Raw genomic sequence first — 19,627 nt, forward strand, 5'->3', positions numbered from 1 at the left:
ACCCCGGGCCGCCGCCGCGCTCCCAGAAAGGGGACAGAACAAGAGGCAAAAAAAAAAAAAAAAAAAAAAGCAGCAGCCTGTGGCACCCGGTATTCCCAGGCGGTCTCCCATCCAAGTACTAACCAGGCCCGACCCTGCTTAGCTTCCGAGACCAGACGAGATCGGGGGCGTTCAGGGTGGTGTGGCCCTAGACGGCGGCGGAGGGCGCCCCTGCCCCGCTCGAGAAGCCGAGCCTCTCTGGGCTTCCCCGCCGCCGCCTCCCGCCCCAGGCCCCGCGCCGGGCGGGGCCGGGCCGGGCCGGTTGAGTTCGCTGGCCAGGTCCCGCGGGCTCCCAGGGACGGGGGTGATGGGCGGGGCGGGGCGGGGCGGGGCGGGGTGGGGGGCTGTCTCTCTATACACACACACACACACTCACACTCACTCACACTCACACAAGATGCGCCTCCACGGCTGGACTCGCCAAGGTGGAGCCCTCCCAGCCCCCCTCGTCTCCTCGCCCGGCCTCCTTCACCTACCCGCTGCCCACCCCCAGCGCGTCGCTGCCGCTGACTGCGCACGCGCGGGACGCTCGCCCTTTGACCCCAGCCAGGGGCCGCCCTCCCCCACAACCCCTTTCAGCTGCGCCCCCCCCTCGCCCTGTGGGTGGGCTGCCGCCTATTCCCCCGGGCCAGGGCTGGGGCACAGCCAGTGTCTGGGGCGTCTCTCTCTGGGGATGTGTCCCATGGGTGGGGTGGGGTGGCGTGGTTTGGGGGGCGCTGAAGAAATCAGTCCCCTCCATCTCCTACCTCTGGAAAACACCCAAGCCCGTGGAGAACTGCCGGCACCGCTTCGTGGGGGCCGGGACCCTCCTCCGTGTCCTCCTGTGGCCCAGTCCAAGGGGCCTGGGCCTGGCCGGGGCTGCTTTGGACCCCGACCACCCTGGCGTGTGGACTCGCTAAAAATCGGCCATTAGATATTGGATTCCAGCTTCCTGGAGGTCATTTCACTAATGAGTGCACCGGAAAGAGTTTCCTAATCCATCTGTGAGGGTGGCAACTGAAGGAGAATTTTAAAGCTGACAGAATAGGCGAGGGAAGGCATAGGAGATTTCCACACCCAGCAAGGAAGACTTTCCCGAAATGGAAGAAAGAAACGAGCAAACAGAGACACCGGTAGCCCGCCCGGAAAAGAGTCTGCCCCTGAGAGAAAGCACCCTGACCAGGTTCACCCGTGGGTGGGTGGCGAGCTAGCGGCATTCAGAAGAGCGAGGCCCGCAGTCTGTGCGGAAGACACCTGCACTCTGGTGTGTGTGGCGGCGCGATTCACAAGCAGCTCTAGATGTTAAACCAAGGAGAAGCCAGGGAGTTCCCAACGCCCCAGGTGTCCTCAGCCCACGACTGGCTGCTGTGGGAATGCGAAGCCCGGCTCCTTGTCTCAGAGCGGGGTTCCCAGGAGGATCAGGCTGAAGCTGGGACTTGGCCTCAAAGTGTCCCCTCGCATGGCCACCCCCTTCCCCTTCCTGCTCCTCTACTCCTGGTGCCCCTCCATCCAGGGGCCAGACCTTAAAGAGTCACCGCAAGAGAATCCTGGTCCCAAAGGAGCCTTCTGGGGGACCGGTGCTGAGAGAGGTTGTGGGCATGGCCCGCTGGGGCTCTGCCCGACCCAGGGCTGAGAGATGCCACCTCCCAGCTCTGGGTCCCTGCAGGAAGTGTTGGCAAGCACAGGGCCGGTCCTCCAAAGGCCCAGGTGCAGGGAGCCCAGGCCAAGCAGCCTGTGGAAGAAGCCACTTGCCGTGCCACCCCGGGAACAGGACTGCAGGCCCCGGCCCTTCCCACCTCCTCCTCCTCCTCCTCCTCCTCCCCCCCGCCCCGCCCCCACAGGGCACAGGGCTCAGAGACACCTCAGACTCTTGCTACCCAAAGTGCAAAGGGCATCAGTTGCTCCTCCAACCCCCCCCCCCCCCGCCCAGCAGACCACGTTGTCCAGCCAGCCCCCGGGCCTCCCTGGGGTGCCCAGCACAAAAGTGCAGACACCCACCGGACCCTCAGTCTCAGTTTTCGGAGGTTTTTGCCACTCTAAGGACCCGCAGGCCAGCTGGGCCTTCGGGCAGGACAGAGAGCCCCGGAATCCGACGTGGAGAGCTGCGTGTACGTCCCCATCAGGAGGCGGTCCCCACCTCCGCGGCTCTCCCCTTGCGGGGAGCGGCAGCCCAGCCGGCAGCCGCAGGGCCTCAGGGAAGACACCAGGCTGGGCCCCCGCGGCACAGCGGGGGCACGTCCCCCGCACTCACGCGACTTAGGGACGGCTGCTGGAGACTGCTGCGGCCACCCTGCTGCCGGGTTTCTGGAGGGCTTCCTGGAAGCAGCGTCCACACCAAGCCCTTGGAAGGCCCAGGCGACGGAGGAGCCGGTCAGGCAGGGGCCGAGGACGGTGAGAGGCCGGGCGGGAAGGAGCGTGTCAGGCAGGGGCAGAGGACGGTGACCGGCCGGGCGGGGAGGAGCCGGTCAGGCGGGGGCCCAGGACAGTGACGGGCCTGGCCGGGGAGGAGTGCGTCAGGCAGGGGCAGAGGAGACGGGCTGGGTAAGGGTTAGGGTTACAGTTAGGGCACAATTCACAATCCCAAAGACGTGGAAGCGACCCGAGTGCCCATCCATCCAGGAGTGCATCAATAAAATGTGGCGCGTGGACACCACGGAGTGCCATTCGGCTGTGAGGAGCAGCGGTGAGAGGGCGCCTCTCGTGTTCTCCTGGCCAGAGCTGGAACCCGTTCCAGTAAGCCAAGTATCCCAGGAATGGACACACGAGCACCACGTGAGCGCGCTCACCAGCAAATTGGTACGAACGGATGGACGCCTAAGTGGACAGAGAGGAATCACCTTCATCGGGTGGGTGTCGGGCGGGCGGGTGGGGGGAGGGGAGGGGCATACACATCCATTAGGCATGGGGTGGGTGCGCACCGACTGGGGGATGGGCGCACTTGAAGCTCTGACCCGAGGGGGGAGGCTTGGAGAGGGCAAGGCACCCGACCTTAACATTGGTACCCCCACAATACGCTGGAACAACATGAGAGGTATATGAATAAGAACACAGGGGGGGCCGGGCGCGGTGGCTCACGCCTGTAATCCTAGCTCTCTGGGAGGCCGAGGCGGGCGGATTGCTCCAGGTCAGGAGTTCGAAACCAGCCTGAGCAAGAGCGAGACCCCGTCTCTACTAAAAATAGAAAGAAATTAATTGGCCAACTAATATATATAGAAAAACACAGCCGGGCGTGGTGGTGCATGCCTGTAGTCCCAACTACTCGGGAGGCTGAGGCAGCAGGATTGCTTGAGCCCGGAGATTGAGGTTGCTGTGAGCTAGGCTGACGCCATGGCACTCACTCTAGCCTGGGCAGCAAAACGAGACTCTGTCTCAAAAAAAAAAAAAAAAGAACACAGTGGGGAGGGCGGCACGGGCAACACATGTCACCTGAATACTTGTACTCCCATCATCTGCTTGAAAAGAGAGAGAAAAGAAAATGCAATCCTAGAGGTAAGAGACACTTTTTAAAAATAATGAATCCGAAGAGAAAAGTAAAAGGAGGCCTGTGGAGCAGGTCTGGGTGTGACTCCGGATCCCCCAACATCAGGTGCCACCACCAAAGATTCCTGCGTGTAGCCCATAGAACCCCAAAAGCAACGGGACGAGTTCTGGTCACATACTCCCTCAAAATGACATCCTGGCCTTCTTCTGGAACTCCCTCCCCTCTCAGACTCTCAAGGTTTCCTCCAGCGTGTCGGTTCCCACAGAGCAGACCTTTGGTCTGAGACCTGACAGTCCAGATGCCACGCATGCTGCCGCGTGGCGGCGGTGTCGCGGCTTGGGACAAGAGGAGGCCCCACGGTGCGGGCTGGGGCGCCAGGCACCGCGCGGGCGCTGAGGGTGGGGGTGACCCCCACCCCGGGCCGCCGCCGCGCTCCCAGAAAGGGGACAGAACAAGAGGCAAAAAAAAAAAAAAAAAAAAAAAGCAGCAGCCTGTGGCACCCGGTATTCCCAGGCGGTCTCCCATCCAAGTACTAACCAGGCCCGACCCTGCTTAGCTTCCGAGACCAGACGAGATCGGGGGCGTTCAGGGTGGTGTGGCCCTAGACGGCGGCGGAGGGCGCCCCTGCCCCGCTCGAGAAGCCGAGCCTCTCTGGGCTTCCCCGCCGCCGCCTCCCGCCCCAGGCCCCGCGCCGGGCGGGGCCGGGCCGGGCCGGTTGAGTTCGCTGGCCAGGTCCCGCGGGCTCCCAGGGACGGGGGTGATGGGCGGGGCGGGGCGGGGCGGGGCGGGGTGGGGGGCTGTCTCTCTATACACACACACACACACTCACACTCACTCACACTCACACAAGATGCGCCTCCACGGCTGGACTCGCCAAGGTGGAGCCCTCCCAGCCCCCCTCGTCTCCTCGCCCGGCCTCCTTCACCTACCCGCTGCCCACCCCCAGCGCGTCGCTGCCGCTGACTGCGCACGCACGCGCGGGACGCTCGCCCTTTGACCCCAGCCAGGGGCCGCCCTCCCCCACAACCCCTTTCAGCTGCGCCCCCCCCTCGCCCTGTGGGTGGGCTGCCGCCTATTCCCCCGGGCCAGGGCTGGGGCACAGCCAGTGTCTGGGGCGTCTCTCTCTGGGGATGTGTCCCATGGGTGGGGTGGGGTGGCGTGGTTTGGGGGGCGCTGAAGAAATCAGTCCCCTCCATCTCCTACCTCTGGAAAACACCCAAGCCCGTGGAGAACTGCCGGCACCGCTTCGTGGGGGCCGGGACCCTCCTCCGTGTCCTCCTGTGGCCCAGTCCAAGGGGCCTGGGCCTGGCCGGGGCTGCTTTGGACCCCGACCACCCTGGCGTGTGGACTCGCTAAAAATCGGCCATTAGATATTGGATTCCAGCTTCCTGGAGGTCATTTCACTAATGAGTGCACCGGAAAGAGTTTCCTAATCCATCTGTGAGGGTGGCAACTGAAGGAGAATTTTAAAGCTGACAGAATAGGCGAGGGAAGGCATAGGAGATTTCCACACCCAGCAAGGAAGACTTTCCCGAAATGGAAGAAAGAAACGAGCAAACAGAGACACCGGTAGCCCGCCCGGAAAAGAGTCTGCCCCTGAGAGAAAGCACCCTGACCAGGTTCACCCGTGGGTGGGTGGCGAGCTAGCGGCATTCAGAAGAGCGAGGCCCGCAGTCTGTGCGGAAGACACCTGCACTCTGGTGTGTGTGGCGGCGCGATTCACAAGCAGCTCTAGATGTTAAACCAAGGAGAAGCCAGGGAGTTCCCAACGCCCCAGGTGTCCTCAGCCCACGACTGGCTGCTGTGGGAATGCGAAGCCCGGCTCCTTGTCTCAGAGCGGGGTTCCCAGGAGGATCAGGCTGAAGCTGGGACTTGGCCTCAAAGTGTCCCCTCGCATGGCCACCCCCTTCCCCTTCCTGCTCCTCTACTCCTGGTGCCCCTCCATCCAGGGGCCAGACCTTAAAGAGTCACCGCAAGAGAATCCTGGTCCCAAAGGAGCCTTCTGGGGGACCGGTGCTGAGAGAGGTTGTGGGCATGGCCCGCTGGGGCTCTGCCCGACCCAGGGCTGAGAGATGCCACCTCCCAGCTCTGGGTCCCTGCAGGAAGTGTTGGCAAGCACAGGGCCGGTCCTCCAAAGGCCCAGGTGCAGGGAGCCCAGGCCAAGCAGCCTGTGGAAGAAGCCACTTGCCGTGCCACCCCGGGAACAGGACTGCAGGCCCCGGCCCTTCCCACCTCCTCCTCCTCCTCCTCCTCCTCCCCCCCGCCCCGCCCCCACAGGGCACAGGGCTCAGAGACACCTCAGACTCTTGCTACCCAAAGTGCAAAGGGCATCAGTTGCTCCTCCAACCCCCCCCCCCCCCCGCCCAGCAGACCACGTTGTCCAGCCAGCCCCCGGGCCTCCCTGGGGTGCCCAGCACAAAAGTGCAGACACCCACCGGACCCTCAGTCTCAGTTTTCGGAGGTTTTTGCCACTCTAAGGACCCGCAGGCCAGCTGGGCCTTCGGGCAGGACAGAGAGCCCCGGAATCCGACGTGGAGAGCTGCGTGTACGTCCCCATCAGGAGGCGGTCCCCACCTCCGCGGCTCTCCCCTTGCGGGGAGCGGCAGCCCAGCCGGCAGCCGCAGGGCCTCAGGGAAGACACCAGGCTGGGCCCCCGCGGCACAGCGGGGGCACGTCCCCCGCACTCACGCGACTTAGGGACGGCTGCTGGAGACTGCTGCGGCCACCCTGCTGCCGGGTTTCTGGAGGGCTTCCTGGAAGCAGCGTCCACACCAAGCCCTTGGAAGGCCCAGGCGACGGAGGAGCCGGTCAGGCAGGGGCCGAGGACGGTGAGAGGCCGGGCGGGAAGGAGCGTGTCAGGCAGGGGCAGAGGACGGTGACCGGCCGGGCGGGGAGGAGCCGGTCAGGCGGGGGCCCAGGACAGTGACGGGCCTGGCCGGGGAGGAGTGCGTCAGGCAGGGGCAGAGGAGACGGGCTGGGTAAGGGTTAGGGTTACAGTTAGGGCACAATTCACAATCCCAAAGACGTGGAAGCGACCCGAGTGCCCATCCATCCAGGAGTGCATCAATAAAATGTGGCGCGTGGACACCACGGAGTGCCATTCGGCTGTGAGGAGCAGCGGTGAGAGGGCGCCTCTCGTGTTCTCCTGGCCAGAGCTGGAACCCGTTCCAGTAAGCCAAGTATCCCAGGAATGGACACACGAGCACCACGTGAGCGCGCTCACCAGCAAATTGGTACGAACGGATGGACGCCTAAGTGGACAGAGAGGAATCACCTTCATCGGGTGGGTGTCGGGCGGGCGGGTGGGGGGAGGGGAGGGGCATACACATCCATTAGGCATGGGGTGGGTGCGCACCGACTGGGGGATGGGCGCACTTGAAGCTCTGACCCGAGGGGGGAGGCTTGGAGAGGGCAAGGCACCCGACCTTAACATTGGTACCCCCACAATACGCTGGAACAACATGAGAGGTATATGAATAAGAACACAGGGGGGGCCGGGCGCGGTGGCTCACGCCTGTAATCCTAGCTCTCTGGGAGGCCGAGGCGGGCGGATTGCTCCAGGTCAGGAGTTCGAAACCAGCCTGAGCAAGAGCGAGACCCCGTCTCTACTAAAAATAGAAAGAAATTAATTGGCCAACTAATATATATAGAAAAACACAGCCGGGCGTGGTGGTGCATGCCTGTAGTCCCAACTACTCGGGAGGCTGAGGCAGCAGGATTGCTTGAGCCCGGAGATTGAGGTTGCTGTGAGCTAGGCTGACGCCATGGCACTCACTCTAGCCTGGGCAGCAAAACGAGACTCTGTCTCAAAAAAAAAAAAAAAAGAACACAGGGGGGAGGGCGGCACGGGCAACACATGTCACCTGAATACTTGTACTCCCATCATCTGCTTGAAAAGAGAGAGAAAAGAAAATGCAATCCTAGAGGTAAGAGACACTTTTTAAAAATAATGAATCCGAAGAGAAAAGTAAAAGGAGGCCTGTGGAGCAGGTCTGGGTGTGACTCCGGATCCCCCAACATCAGGTGCCACCACCAAAGATTCCTGCGTGTAGCCCATAGAACCCCAAAAGCAACGGGACGAGTTCTGGTCACATACTCCCTCAAAATGACATCCTGGCCTTCTTCTGGAACTCCCTCCCCTCTCAGACTCTCAAGGTTTCCTCCAGCGTGTCGGTTCCCACAGAGCAGACCTTTGGTCTGAGACCTGACAGTCCAGATGCCACGCATGCTGCCGCGTGGCGGCGGTGTCGCGGCTTGGGACAAGAGGAGGCCCCACGGTGCGGGCTGGGGCGCCAGGCACCGCGCGGGCGCTGAGGGTGGGGGTGACCCCCACCCCGGGCCGCCGCCGCGCTCCCAGAAAGGGGACAGAACAAGAGGCAAAAAAAAAAAAAAAAAAAAAAAGCAGCAGCCTGTGGCACCCGGTATTCCCAGGCGGTCTCCCATCCAAGTACTAACCAGGCCCGACCCTGCTTAGCTTCCGAGACCAGACGAGATCGGGGGCGTTCAGGGTGGTGTGGCCCTAGACGGCGGCGGAGGGCGCCCCTGCCCCGCTCGAGAAGCCGAGCCTCTCTGGGCTTCCCCGCCGCCGCCTCCCGCCCCAGGCCCCGCGCCGGGCGGGGCCGGGCCGGGCCGGTTGAGTTCGCTGGCCAGGTCCCGCGGGCTCCCAGGGACGGGGGTGATGGGCGGGGCGGGGCGGGGCGGGGCGGGGTGGGGGGCTGTCTCTCTATACACACACACACACACTCACACTCACTCACACTCACACAAGATGCGCCTCCACGGCTGGACTCGCCAAGGTGGAGCCCTCCCAGCCCCCCTCGTCTCCTCGCCCGGCCTCCTTCACCTACCCGCTGCCCACCCCCAGCGCGTCGCTGCCGCTGACTGCGCACGCACGCGCGGGACGCTCGCCCTTTGACCCCAGCCAGGGGCCGCCCTCCCCCACAACCCCTTTCAGCTGCGCCCCCCCCTCGCCCTGTGGGTGGGCTGCCGCCTATTCCCCCGGGCCAGGGCTGGGGCACAGCCAGTGTCTGGGGCGTCTCTCTCTGGGGATGTGTCCCATGGGTGGGGTGGGGTGGCGTGGTTTGGGGGGCGCTGAAGAAATCAGTCCCCTCCATCTCCTACCTCTGGAAAACACCCAAGCCCGTGGAGAACTGCCGGCACCGCTTCGTGGGGGCCGGGACCCTCCTCCGTGTCCTCCTGTGGCCCAGTCCAAGGGGCCTGGGCCTGGCCGGGGCTGCTTTGGACCCCGACCACCCTGGCGTGTGGACTCGCTAAAAATCGGCCATTAGATATTGGATTCCAGCTTCCTGGAGGTCATTTCACTAATGAGTGCACCGGAAAGAGTTTCCTAATCCATCTGTGAGGGTGGCAACTGAAGGAGAATTTTAAAGCTGACAGAATAGGCGAGGGAAGGCATAGGAGATTTCCACACCCAGCAAGGAAGACTTTCCCGAAATGGAAGAAAGAAACGAGCAAACAGAGACACCGGTAGCCCGCCCGGAAAAGAGTCTGCCCCTGAGAGAAAGCACCCTGACCAGGTTCACCCGTGGGTGGGTGGCGAGCTAGCGGCATTCAGAAGAGCGAGGCCCGCAGTCTGTGCGGAAGACACCTGCACTCTGGTGTGTGTGGCGGCGCGATTCACAAGCAGCTCTAGATGTTAAACCAAGGAGAAGCCAGGGAGTTCCCAACGCCCCAGGTGTCCTCAGCCCACGACTGGCTGCTGTGGGAATGCGAAGCCCGGCTCCTTGTCTCAGAGCGGGGTTCCCAGGAGGATCAGGCTGAAGCTGGGACTTGGCCTCAAAGTGTCCCCTCGCATGGCCACCCCCTTCCCCTTCCTGCTCCTCTACTCCTGGTGCCCCTCCATCCAGGGGCCAGACCTTAAAGAGTCACCGCAAGAGAATCCTGGTCCCAAAGGAGCCTTCTGGGGGACCGGTGCTGAGAGAGGTTGTGGGCATGGCCCGCTGGGGCTCTGCCCGACCCAGGGCTGAGAGATGCCACCTCCCAGCTCTGGGTCCCTGCAGGAAGTGTTGGCAAGCACAGGGCCGGTCCTCCAAAGGCCCAGGTGCAGGGAGCCCAGGCCAAGCAGCCTGTGGAAGAAGCCACTTGCCGTGCCACCCCGGGAACAGGACTGCAGGCCCCGGCCCTTCCCACCTCCTCCTCCTCCTCCTCCTCCTCCCCCCCGCCCCGCCCCCACAGGGCACAGGGCTCAGAGACACCTCAGACTCTTGCTACCCAAAGTGCAAAGGGCATCAGTTGCTCCTCCAACCCCCCCCCCCCCCCGCCCAGCAGACCACGTTGTCCAGCCAGCCCCCGGGCCTCCCTGGGGTGCCCAGCACAAAAGTGCAGACACCCACCGGACCCTCAGTCTCAGTTTTCGGAGGTTTTTGCCACTCTAAGGACCCGCAGGCCAGCTGGGCCTTCGGGCAGGACAGAGAGCCCCGGAATCCGACGTGGAGAGCTGCGTGTACGTCCCCATCAGGAGGCGGTCCCCACCTCCGCGGCTCTCCCCTTGCGGGGAGCGGCAGCCCAGCCGGCAGCCGCAGGGCCTCAGGGAAGACACCAGGCTGGGCCCCCGCGGCACAGCGGGGGCACGTCCCCCGCACTCACGCGACTTAGGGACGGCTGCTGGAGACTGCTGCGGCCACCCTGCTGCCGGGTTTCTGGAGGGCTTCCTGGAAGCAGCGTCCACACCAAGCCCTTGGAAGGCCCAGGCGACGGAGGAGCCGGTCAGGCAGGGGCCGAGGACGGTGAGAGGCCGGGCGGGAAGGAGCGTGTCAGGCAGGGGCAGAGGACGGTGACCGGCCGGGCGGGGAGGAGCCGGTCAGGCGGGGGCCCAGGACAGTGACGGGCCTGGCCGGGGAGGAGTGCGTCAGGCAGGGGCAGAGGAGACGGGCTGGGTAAGGGTTAGGGTTACAGTTAGGGCACAATTCACAATCCCAAAGACGTGGAAGCGACCCGAGTGCCCATCCATCCAGGAGTGCATCAATAAAATGTGGCGCGTGGACACCACGGAGTGCCATTCGGCTGTGAGGAGCAGCGGTGAGAGGGCGCCTCTCGTGTTCTCCTGGCCAGAGCTGGAACCCGTTCCAGTAAGCCAAGTATCCCAGGAATGGACACACGAGCACCACGTGAGCGCGCTCACCAGCAAATTGGTACGAACGGATGGACGCCTAAGTGGACAGAGAGGAATCACCTTCATCGGGTGGGTGTCGGGCGGGCGGGTGGGGGGAGGGGAGGGGCATACACATCCATTAGGCATGGGGTGGGTGCGCACCGACTGGGGGATGGGCGCACTTGAAGCTCTGACCCGAGGGGGGAGGCTTGGAGAGGGCAAGGCACCCGACCTTAACATTGGTACCCCCACAATACGCTGGAACAACATGAGAGGTATATGAATAAGAACACAGGGGGGGCCGGGCGCGGTGGCTCACGCCTGTAATCCTAGCTCTCTGGGAGGCCGAGGCGGGCGGATTGCTCCAGGTCAGGAGTTCGAAACCAGCCTGAGCAAGAGCGAGACCCCGTCTCTACTAAAAATAGAAAGAAATTAATTGGCCAACTAATATATATAGAAAAACACAGCCGGGCGTGGTGGTGCATGCCTGTAGTCCCAACTACTCGGGAGGCTGAGGCAGCAGGATTGCTTGAGCCCGGAGATTGAGGTTGCTGTGAGCTAGGCTGACGCCATGGCACTCACTCTAGCCTGGGCAGCAAAACGAGACTCTGTCTCAAAAAAAAAAAAAAAAGAACACAGTGGGGAGGGCGGCACGGGCAACACATGTCACCTGAATACTTGTACTCCCATCATCTGCTTGAAAAGAGAGAGAAAAGAAAATGCAATCCTAGAGGTAAGAGACACTTTTTAAAAATAATGAATCCGAAGAGAAAAGTAAAAGGAGGCCTGTGGAGCAGGTCTGGGTGTGACTCCGGATCCCCCAACATCAGGTGCCACCACCAAAGATTCCTGCGTGTAGCCCATAGAACCCCAAAAGCAACGGGACGAGTTCTGGTCACATACTCCCTCAAAATGACATCCTGGCCTTCTTCTGGAACTCCCTCCCCTCTCAGACTCTCAAGGTTTCCTCCAGCGTGTCGGTTCCCACAGAGCAGACCTTTGGTCTGAGACCTGACAGTCCAGATGCCACGCATGCTGCCGCGTGGCGGCGGTGTCGCGGCTTGGGACAAGAGGAGGCCCCACGGTGCGGGCTGGGGCGCCAGGCACCGCGCGGGCGCTGAGGGTGGGGGTGACCCCCACCCCGGGCCGCCGCCGCGCTCCCAGAAAGGGGACAGAACAAGAGGCAAAAAAAAAAAAAAAAAAAAAAAGCAGCAGCCTGTGGCACCCGGTATTCCCAGGCGGTCTCCCATCCAAGTACTAACCAGGCCCGACCCTGCTTAGCTTCCGAGACCAGACGAGATCGGGGGCGTTCAGGGTGGTGTGGCCCTAGACGGCGGCGGAGGGCGCCCCTGCCCCGCTCGAGAAGCCGAGCCTCTCTGGGCTTCCCCGCCGCCGCCTCCCGCCCCAGGCCCCGCGCCGGGCGGGGCCGGGCCGGGCCGGTTGAGTTCGCTGGCCAGGTCCCGCGGGCTCCCAGGGACGGGGGTGATGGGCGGGGCGGGGCGGGGCGGGGCGGGGTGGGGGGCTGTCTCTCTATACACACACACACACACTCACACTCACTCACACTCACACAAGATGCGCCTCCACGGCTGGACTCGCCAAGGTGGAGCCCTCCCAGCCCCCCTCGTCTCCTCGCCCGGCCTCCTTCACCTACCCGCTGCCCACCCCCAGCGCGTCGCTGCCGCTGACTGCGCACGCACGCGCGGGACGCTCGCCCTTTGACCCCAGCCAGGGGCCGCCCTCCCCCACAACCCCTTTCAGCTGCGCCCCCCCCTCGCCCTGTGGGTGGGCTGCCGCCTATTCCCCCGGGCCAGGGCTGGGGCACAGCCAGTGTCTGGGGCGTCTCTCTCTGGGGATGTGTCCCATGGGTGGGGTGGGGTGGCGTGGTTTGGGGGGCGCTGAAGAAATCAGTCCCCTCCATCTCCTACCTCTGGAAAACACCCAAGCCCGTGGAGAACTGCCGGCACCGCTTCGTGGGGGCCGGGACCCTCCTCCGTGTCCTCCTGTGGCCCAGTCCAAGGGGCCTGGGCCTGGCCGGGGCTGCTTTGGACCCCGACCACCCTGGCGTGTGGACTCGCTAAAAATCGGCCATTAGATATTGGATTCCAGCTTCCTGGAGGTCATTTCACTAATGAGTGCACCGGAAAGAGTTTCCTAATCCATCTGTGAGGGTGGCAACTGAAGGAGAATTTTAAAGCTGACAGAATAGGCGAGGGAAGGCATAGGAGATTTCCACACCCAGCAAGGAAGACTTTCCCGAAATGGAAGAAAGAAACGAGCAAACAGAGACACCGGTAGCCCGCCCGGAAAAGAGTCTGCCCCTGAGAGAAAGCACCCTGACCAGGTTCACCCGTGGGTGGGTGGCGAGCTAGCGGCATTCAGAAGAGCGAGGCCCGCAGTCTGTGCGGAAGACACCTGCACTCTGGTGTGTGTGGCGGCGCGATTCACAAGCAGCTCTAGATGTTAAACCAAGGAGAAGCCAGGGAGTTCCCAACGCCCCAGGTGTCCTCAGCCCACGACTGGCTGCTGTGGGAATGCGAAGCCCGGCTCCTTGTCTCAGAGCGGGGTTCCCAGGAGGATCAGGCTGAAGCTGGGACTTGGCCTCAAAGTGTCCCCTCGCATGGCCACCCCCTTCCCCTTCCTGCTCCTCTACTCCTGGTGCCCCTCCATCCAGGGGCCAGACCTTAAAGAGTCACCGCAAGAGAATCCTGGTCCCAAAGGAGCCTTCTGGGGGACCGGTGCTGAGAGAGGTTGTGGGCATGGCCCGCTGGGGCTCTGCCCGACCCAGGGCTGAGAGATGCCACCTCCCAGCTCTGGGTCCCTGCAGGAAGTGTTGGCAAGCACAGGGCCGGTCCTCCAAAGGCCCAGGTGCAGGGAGCCCAGGCCAAGCAGCCTGTGGAAGAAGCCACTTGCCGTGCCACCCCGGGAACAGGACTGCAGGCCCCGGCCCTTCCCACCTCCTCCTCCTCCTCCTCCGCCCCGCACCCCCACCCCGACATGGCACAGGGCTTAGAGACACCTCAGACTCTTGCTACCCAAAGTGCAAAGGGCATCAGTTGCTCCTCCAAACCCCCCGCCCAGCAGACCGCGTTGTCCAGCCAGCCCCCGGGCCTCCCTGGGGTGCCCAGCACAAAAGTGCAGACACCCACCGGACCCTCAGTCTCAGTTTTCGGAGGTTTTTGCCACTCTAAGGACCCGCAGGCCAGCTGGGCCTTCGGGCAGGACAGAGAGCCCCGGAATCCGACGTGGAGAGCTGCGTGTACGTCCCCATCAGGAGGCGGTCCCCACCTCCGCGGCTCTCCCCTTGCGGGGAGCGGCAGCCCAGCCGGCAGCCGCAGGGCCTCAGGGAAGACACCAGGCTGGGCCCCCGCGGCACAGCGGGGGCACGTCCCCCGCACTCACGCGACTTAGGGACGGCTGCTGGAGACTGCTGCGGCCACCCTGCTGCCGGGTTTCTGGAGGGCTTCCTGGAAGCAGCATCCACACCAAGCCCTTGGAAGGCCCAGGCGACGGAGGAGCCGGTCAGGCAGGGGCCGAGGACGGTGAGAGGCCGGGCGGGAAGGAGCGTGTCAGGCAGGGGCAGAGGACGGTGACCGGCCGGGCGGGGAGGAGCCGGTCAGGCGGGGGCCCAGGACAGTGACGGGCCTGGCCGGGGAGGAGTGCGTCAGGCAGGGGCAGAGGAGACGGGCTGGGTAAGGGTTAGGGTTACAGTTAGGGCACAATTCACAATCCCAAAGACGTGGAAGCGACCCGAGTGCCCATCCATCCAGGAGTGCATCAATAAAATGTGGCGCGTGGACACCACGGAGTGCCATTCGGCTGTGAGGAGCAGCGGTGAGAGGGCGCCTCTCGTGTTCTCCTGGCCAGAGCTGGAACCCGTTCCAGTAAGCCAAGTATCCCGAGAATGGACACACGAGCACCACGTGAGCGCGCTCACCAGCAAATTGGTACGAACGGATGGACGCCTAAGTGGACAGAGAGGAATCACCTTCATCGGGTGGGTGTCGGGCGGGTGGGGGGAGGGGAGGGGCATACACATCCATTAGGCATGGGGTGGGTGCGCACCGACTGGGGGATGGGCGCACTTGAAGCTCTGACCCGAGGGGGGAGGCTTGGAGAGGGCAAGGCACCCGACCTTAACATTGGTACCCCCACAATACGCTGGAACAACATGAGAGGTATATGAATAAGAACACAGGGGGGGCCGGGCGCGGTGGCTCACGCCTGTAATCCTAGCTCTCTGGGAGGCCGAGGCGGGCGGATTGCTCCAGGTCAGGAGTTCGAAACCAGCCTGAGCAAGAGCGAGACCCCGTCTCTACTAAAAATAGAAAGAAATTAATTGGCCAACTAATATATATAGAAAAACACAGCCGGGCGTGGTGGTGCATGCCTGTAGTCCCAACTACTCGGGAGGCTGAGGCAGCAGGATTGCTTGAGCCCGGAGATTGAGGTTGCTGTGAGCTAGGCTGACGCCATGGCACTCACTCTAGCCTGGGCAGCAAAACGAGACTCTGTCTCAAAAAAAAAAAAAAAAGAACACAGTGGGGAGGGCGGCACGGGCAACACATGTCACCTGAATACTTGTACTCCCATCATCTGCTTGAAAAGAGAGAGAAAAGAAAATGCAATCCTAGAGGTAAGAGACACTTTTTAAAAATAATGAATCCGAAGAGAAAAGTAAAAGGAGGCCTGTGGAGCAGGTCTGGGTGTGACTCCGGATCCCCCAACATCAGGTGCCACCACCAAAGATTCCTGCGTGTAGCCCATAGAACCCCAAAAGCAACGGGACGAGTTCTGGTCACATACTCCCTCAAAATGACATCCTGGCCTTCTTCTGGAACTCCCTCCCCTCTCAGACTCTCAAGGTTTCCTCCAGCGTGTCGGTTCCCACAGAGCAGACCTTTGGTCTGAGACCTGACAGTCCAGATGCCACGCATGCTGCCGCGTGGCGGCGGTGTCGCGGCTTGGGACAAGAGGAGGCCCCACGGTGCGGGCTGGGGCGCCAGGCACCGCGCGGGCGCTGAGGGTGGGGGTGACCCCCACCCCGGGCCGCCGCCGCGCTCCCAGAAAGGGGACAGAACAAGAGGCAAAAAAAAAAAAAAAAAAAAAAGCAGCAGCCTGTGGCACCCGGTATTCCCAGGCGGTCTCCCATCCAAGTACTAACCAGGCCCGACCCTGCTTAGCTTCCGAGACCAGACGAGATCGGGGGCGTTCAGGGTGGTGTGGCCCTAGACGGCGGCGGAGGGCGCCCCTGCCCCGCTCGAGAAGCCGAGCCTCTCTGGGCTTCCCCGCCGCCGCCTCCCGCCCCAGGCCCCGCGCCGGGCGGGGCCGGGCCGGGCCGGTTGAGTTCGCTGGCCAGGTCCCGCGGGCTCCCAGGGACGGGGGTGATGGGCGGGGCGGGGCGGGGCGGGGTGGGGGGCTGTCTCTCTATACACACACACACACACTCACACTCACTCACACTCACACAAGATGCGCCTCCACGGCTGGACTCGCCAAGGTGGAGCCCTCCCAGCCCCCCTCGTCTCCTCGCCCGGCCTCCTTCACCTACCCGCTGCCCACCCCCAGCGCGTCGCTGCCGCTGACTGCGCACGCGCGGGACGCTCGCCCTTTGACCCCAGCCAGGGGCCGCCCTCCCCCACAACCCCTTTCAGCTGCGCCCCCCCCTCGCCCTGTGGGTGGGCTGCCGCCTATTCCCCCGGGCCAGGGCTGGGGCACAGCCAGTGTCTGGGGCGTCTCTCTCTGGGGATGTGTCCCATGGGTGGGGTGGGGTGGCGTGGTTTGGGGGGCGCTGAAGAAATCAGTCCCCTCCATCTCCTACCTCTGGAAAACACCCAAGCCCGTGGAGAACTGCCGGCACCGCTTCGTGGGGGCCGGGACCCTCCTCCGTGTCCTCCTGTGGCCCAGTCCAAGGGGCCTGGGCCTGGCCGGGGCTGCTTTGGACCCCGACCACCCTGGCGTGTGGACTCGCTAAAAATCGGCCATTAGATATTGGATTCCAGCTTCCTGGAGGTCATTTCACTAATGAGTGCACCGGAAAGAGTTTCCTAATCCATCTGTGAGGGTGGCAACTGAAGGAGAATTTTAAAGCTGACAGAATAGGCGAGGGAAGGCATAGGAGATTTCCACACCCAGCAAGGAAGACTTTCCCGAAATGGAAGAAAGAAACGAGCAAACAGAGACACCGGTAGCCCGCCCGGAAAAGAGTCTGCCCCTGAGAGAAAGCACCCTGACCAGGTTCACCCGTGGGTGGGTGGCGAGCTAGCGGCATTCAGAAGAGCGAGGCCCGCAGTCTGTGCGGAAGACACCTGCACTCTGGTGTGTGTGGCGGCGCGATTCACAAGCAGCTCTAGATGTTAAACCAAGGAGAAGCCAGGGAGTTCCCAACGCCCCAGGTGTCCTCAGCCCACGACTGGCTGCTGTGGGAATGCGAAGCCCGGCTCCTTGTCTCAGAGCGGGGTTCCCAGGAGGATCAGGCTGAAGCTGGGACTTGGCCTCAAAGTGTCCCCTCGCATGGCCACCCCCTTCCCCTTCCTGCTCCTCTACTCCTGGTGCCCCTCCATCCAGGGGCCAGACCTTAAAGAGTCACCGCAAGAGAATCCTGGTCCCAAAGGAGCCTTCTGGGGGACCGGTGCTGAGAGAGGTTGTGGGCATGGCCCGCTGGGGCTCTGCCCGACCCAGGGCTGAGAGATGCCACCTCCCAGCTCTGGGTCCCTGCAGGAAGTGTTGGCAAGCACAGGGCCGGTCCTCCAAAGGCCCAGGTGCAGGGAGCCAAGGCCAAGCAGCCTGTGGAAGAAGCCACTTGCCGTGCCACCCCGGGAACAGGACTGCAGGCCCCGGCCCTTCCCACCTCCTCCTCCTCCTCCTCCTCCTCCCCCCCGCCCCGCCCCCACAGGGCACAGGGCTCAGAGACACCTCAGACTCTTGCTACCCAAAGTGCAAAGGGCATCAGTTGCTCCTCCAACCCCCCCCCCCCGCCCAGCAGACCACCTTGTCCAGCCAGCCCCCGGGCCTCCCTGGGGTGCCCAGCACAAAAGTGCAGACACCCACCGGACCCTCAGTCTCAGTTTTCGGAGGTTTTTGCCACTCTAAGGACCCGCAGGCCAGCTGGGCCTTCGGGCAGGACAGAGAGCCCCGGAATCCGACGTGGAGAGCTGCGTGTACGTCCCCATCAGGAGGCGGTCCCCACCTCCGCGGCTCTCCCCTTGCGGGGAGCGGCAGCCCAGCCGGCAGCCGCAGGGCCTCAGGGAAGACACCAGGCTGGGCCCCCGCGGCACAGCGGGGGCACGTCCCCCGCACTCACGCGACTTAGGGACGGCTGCTGGAGACTGCTGCGGCCACCCTGCTGCCGGGTTTCTGGAGGGCTTCCTGGAAGCAGCGTCCACACCAAGCCCTTGGAAGGCCCAGGCGACGGAGGAGCCGGTCAGGCAGGGGCCGAGGACGGTGAGAGGCCGGGCGGGAAGGAGCGTGTCAGGCAGGGGCAGAGGACGGTGACCGGCCGGGCGGGGAGGAGCCGGTCAGGCGGGGGCCCAGGACAGTGACGGGCCTGGCCGGGGAGGAGTGCGTCAGGCAGGGGCAGAGGAGACGGGCTGGGTAAGGGTTAGGGTTACAGTTAGGGCACAATTCACAATCCCAAAGACGTGGAAGCGACCCGAGTGCCCATCCATCCAGGAGTGCATCAATAAAATGTGGCGCGTGGACACCACGGAGTGCCATTCGGCTGTGAGGAGCAGCGGTGAGAGGGCGCCTCTCGTGTTCTCCTGGCCAGAGCTGGAACCCGATCCAGTAAGCCAAGTATCCCAAGAATGGACACACGAGCACCACGTGAGCGCGCTCACCACCAAATTGGTACGAACGGATGGACGCCTAAGTGGACAGAGAGGAATCACCTTCATCGGGTGGGTGTCGGGCGGGCGGGTGGGGGGAGGGGAGGGGCATACACATCCATTAGGCATGGGGTGGGTGCGCACCGACTGGGGGATGGGCGCACTTGAAGCTCTGACCCGAGGGGGGAGGCTTGGAGAGGGCAAGGCACCCGACCTTAACATTGGTACCCCCACAATACGCTGGAACAACATGAGAGGTATATGAATAAGAACACAGGGGGGGCCGGGCGCGGTGGCTCACGCCTGTAATCCTAGCTCTCTGGGAGGCCGAGGCGGGCGGATTGCTCCAGGTCAGGAGTTCGAAACCAGCCTGAGCAAGAGCGAGACCCCGTCTCTACTAAAAATAGAAAGAAATTAATTGGCCAACTAATATATATAGAAAAACACAGCCGGGCGTGGTGGTGCATGCCTGTAGTCCCAACTACTCGGGAGGCTGAGGCAGCAGGATTGCTTGAGCCCGGAGATTGAGGTTGCTGTGAGCTAGGCTGACGCCATGGCACTCACTCTAGCCTGGGCAGCAAAACGAGACTCTGTCTCAAAAAAAAAAAAAAAAAGAACACAGGGGGGAGGGCGGCACGGGCAACACATGTCACCTGAATACTTGTACTCCCATCATCTGCTTGAAAAGAGAGAGAAAAGAAAATGCAATCCTAGAGGTAAGAGACACTTTTTAAAAATAATGAATCCGAAGAGAAAAGTAAAAGGAGGCCTGTGGAGCAGGTCTGGGTGTGACTCCGGATCCCCCAACATCAGGTGCCACCACCAAAGATTCCTGCGTGTAGCCCATAGAACCCCAAAAGCAACGGGACGAGTTCTGGTCACATACTCCCTCAAAATGACATCCTGGCCTTCTTCTGGAACTCCCTCCCCTCTCAGACTCTCAAGGTTTCCTCCAGCGTGTCGGTTCCCACAGAGCAGACCTTTGGTCTGAGACCTGACAGTCCAGATGCCACGCATGCTGCCGCGTGGCGGCGGTGTCGCGGCTTGGGACAAGAGGAGGCCCCACGGTGCGGGCTGGGGCGCCAGGCACCGCGCGGGCGCTGAGGGTGGGGGTGACCCCCACCCCGGGCCGCCGCCTCGCTCCCAGAAAGGGGACAGAACAAGAGGCAAGAAAAAAAAAAAAAAAGCAGC

General features: G+C 63.0%; 5 non-coding genes across 5 annotated transcripts; all 5 read right to left on the reverse strand.

Moving 5' to 3' along the window:
• Positions 1-74: 74 nt before the first annotated feature.
• Positions 75-193, reverse strand: LOC142862063 (5S ribosomal RNA). Its single transcript, XR_012913209.1, has one exon. It is a non-coding gene; the product is annotated as a 5S ribosomal RNA (ribosomal RNA).
• A 3,794-nt stretch (positions 194-3,987) lies between these two features.
• On the reverse strand, positions 3,988-4,106 carry LOC142862064 (5S ribosomal RNA). Its single transcript, XR_012913210.1, has one exon. It is a non-coding gene; the product is annotated as a 5S ribosomal RNA (ribosomal RNA).
• A 3,799-nt stretch (positions 4,107-7,905) lies between these two features.
• LOC142862066 (5S ribosomal RNA) lies at positions 7,906-8,024 on the reverse strand. Its single transcript, XR_012913212.1, has one exon. It is a non-coding gene; the product is annotated as a 5S ribosomal RNA (ribosomal RNA).
• A 3,799-nt stretch (positions 8,025-11,823) lies between these two features.
• Positions 11,824-11,942, reverse strand: LOC142862067 (5S ribosomal RNA). The gene has a single exon (XR_012913213.1). It is a non-coding gene; the product is annotated as a 5S ribosomal RNA (ribosomal RNA).
• Positions 11,943-15,725: 3,783 nt separating this feature from the next.
• On the reverse strand, positions 15,726-15,844 carry LOC142862068 (5S ribosomal RNA). The gene has a single exon (XR_012913214.1). It is a non-coding gene; the product is annotated as a 5S ribosomal RNA (ribosomal RNA).
• Between the last annotated feature and the right edge of the window lie 3,783 nt (positions 15,845-19,627).

The sequence above is a fragment of the Microcebus murinus genome, chromosome 18 (genome assembly GCF_040939455.1).
Source record: "Microcebus murinus isolate Inina chromosome 18, M.murinus_Inina_mat1.0, whole genome shotgun sequence".
NCBI classification, from domain to species: Eukaryota; Metazoa; Chordata; class Mammalia; order Primates; family Cheirogaleidae; genus Microcebus; species Microcebus murinus.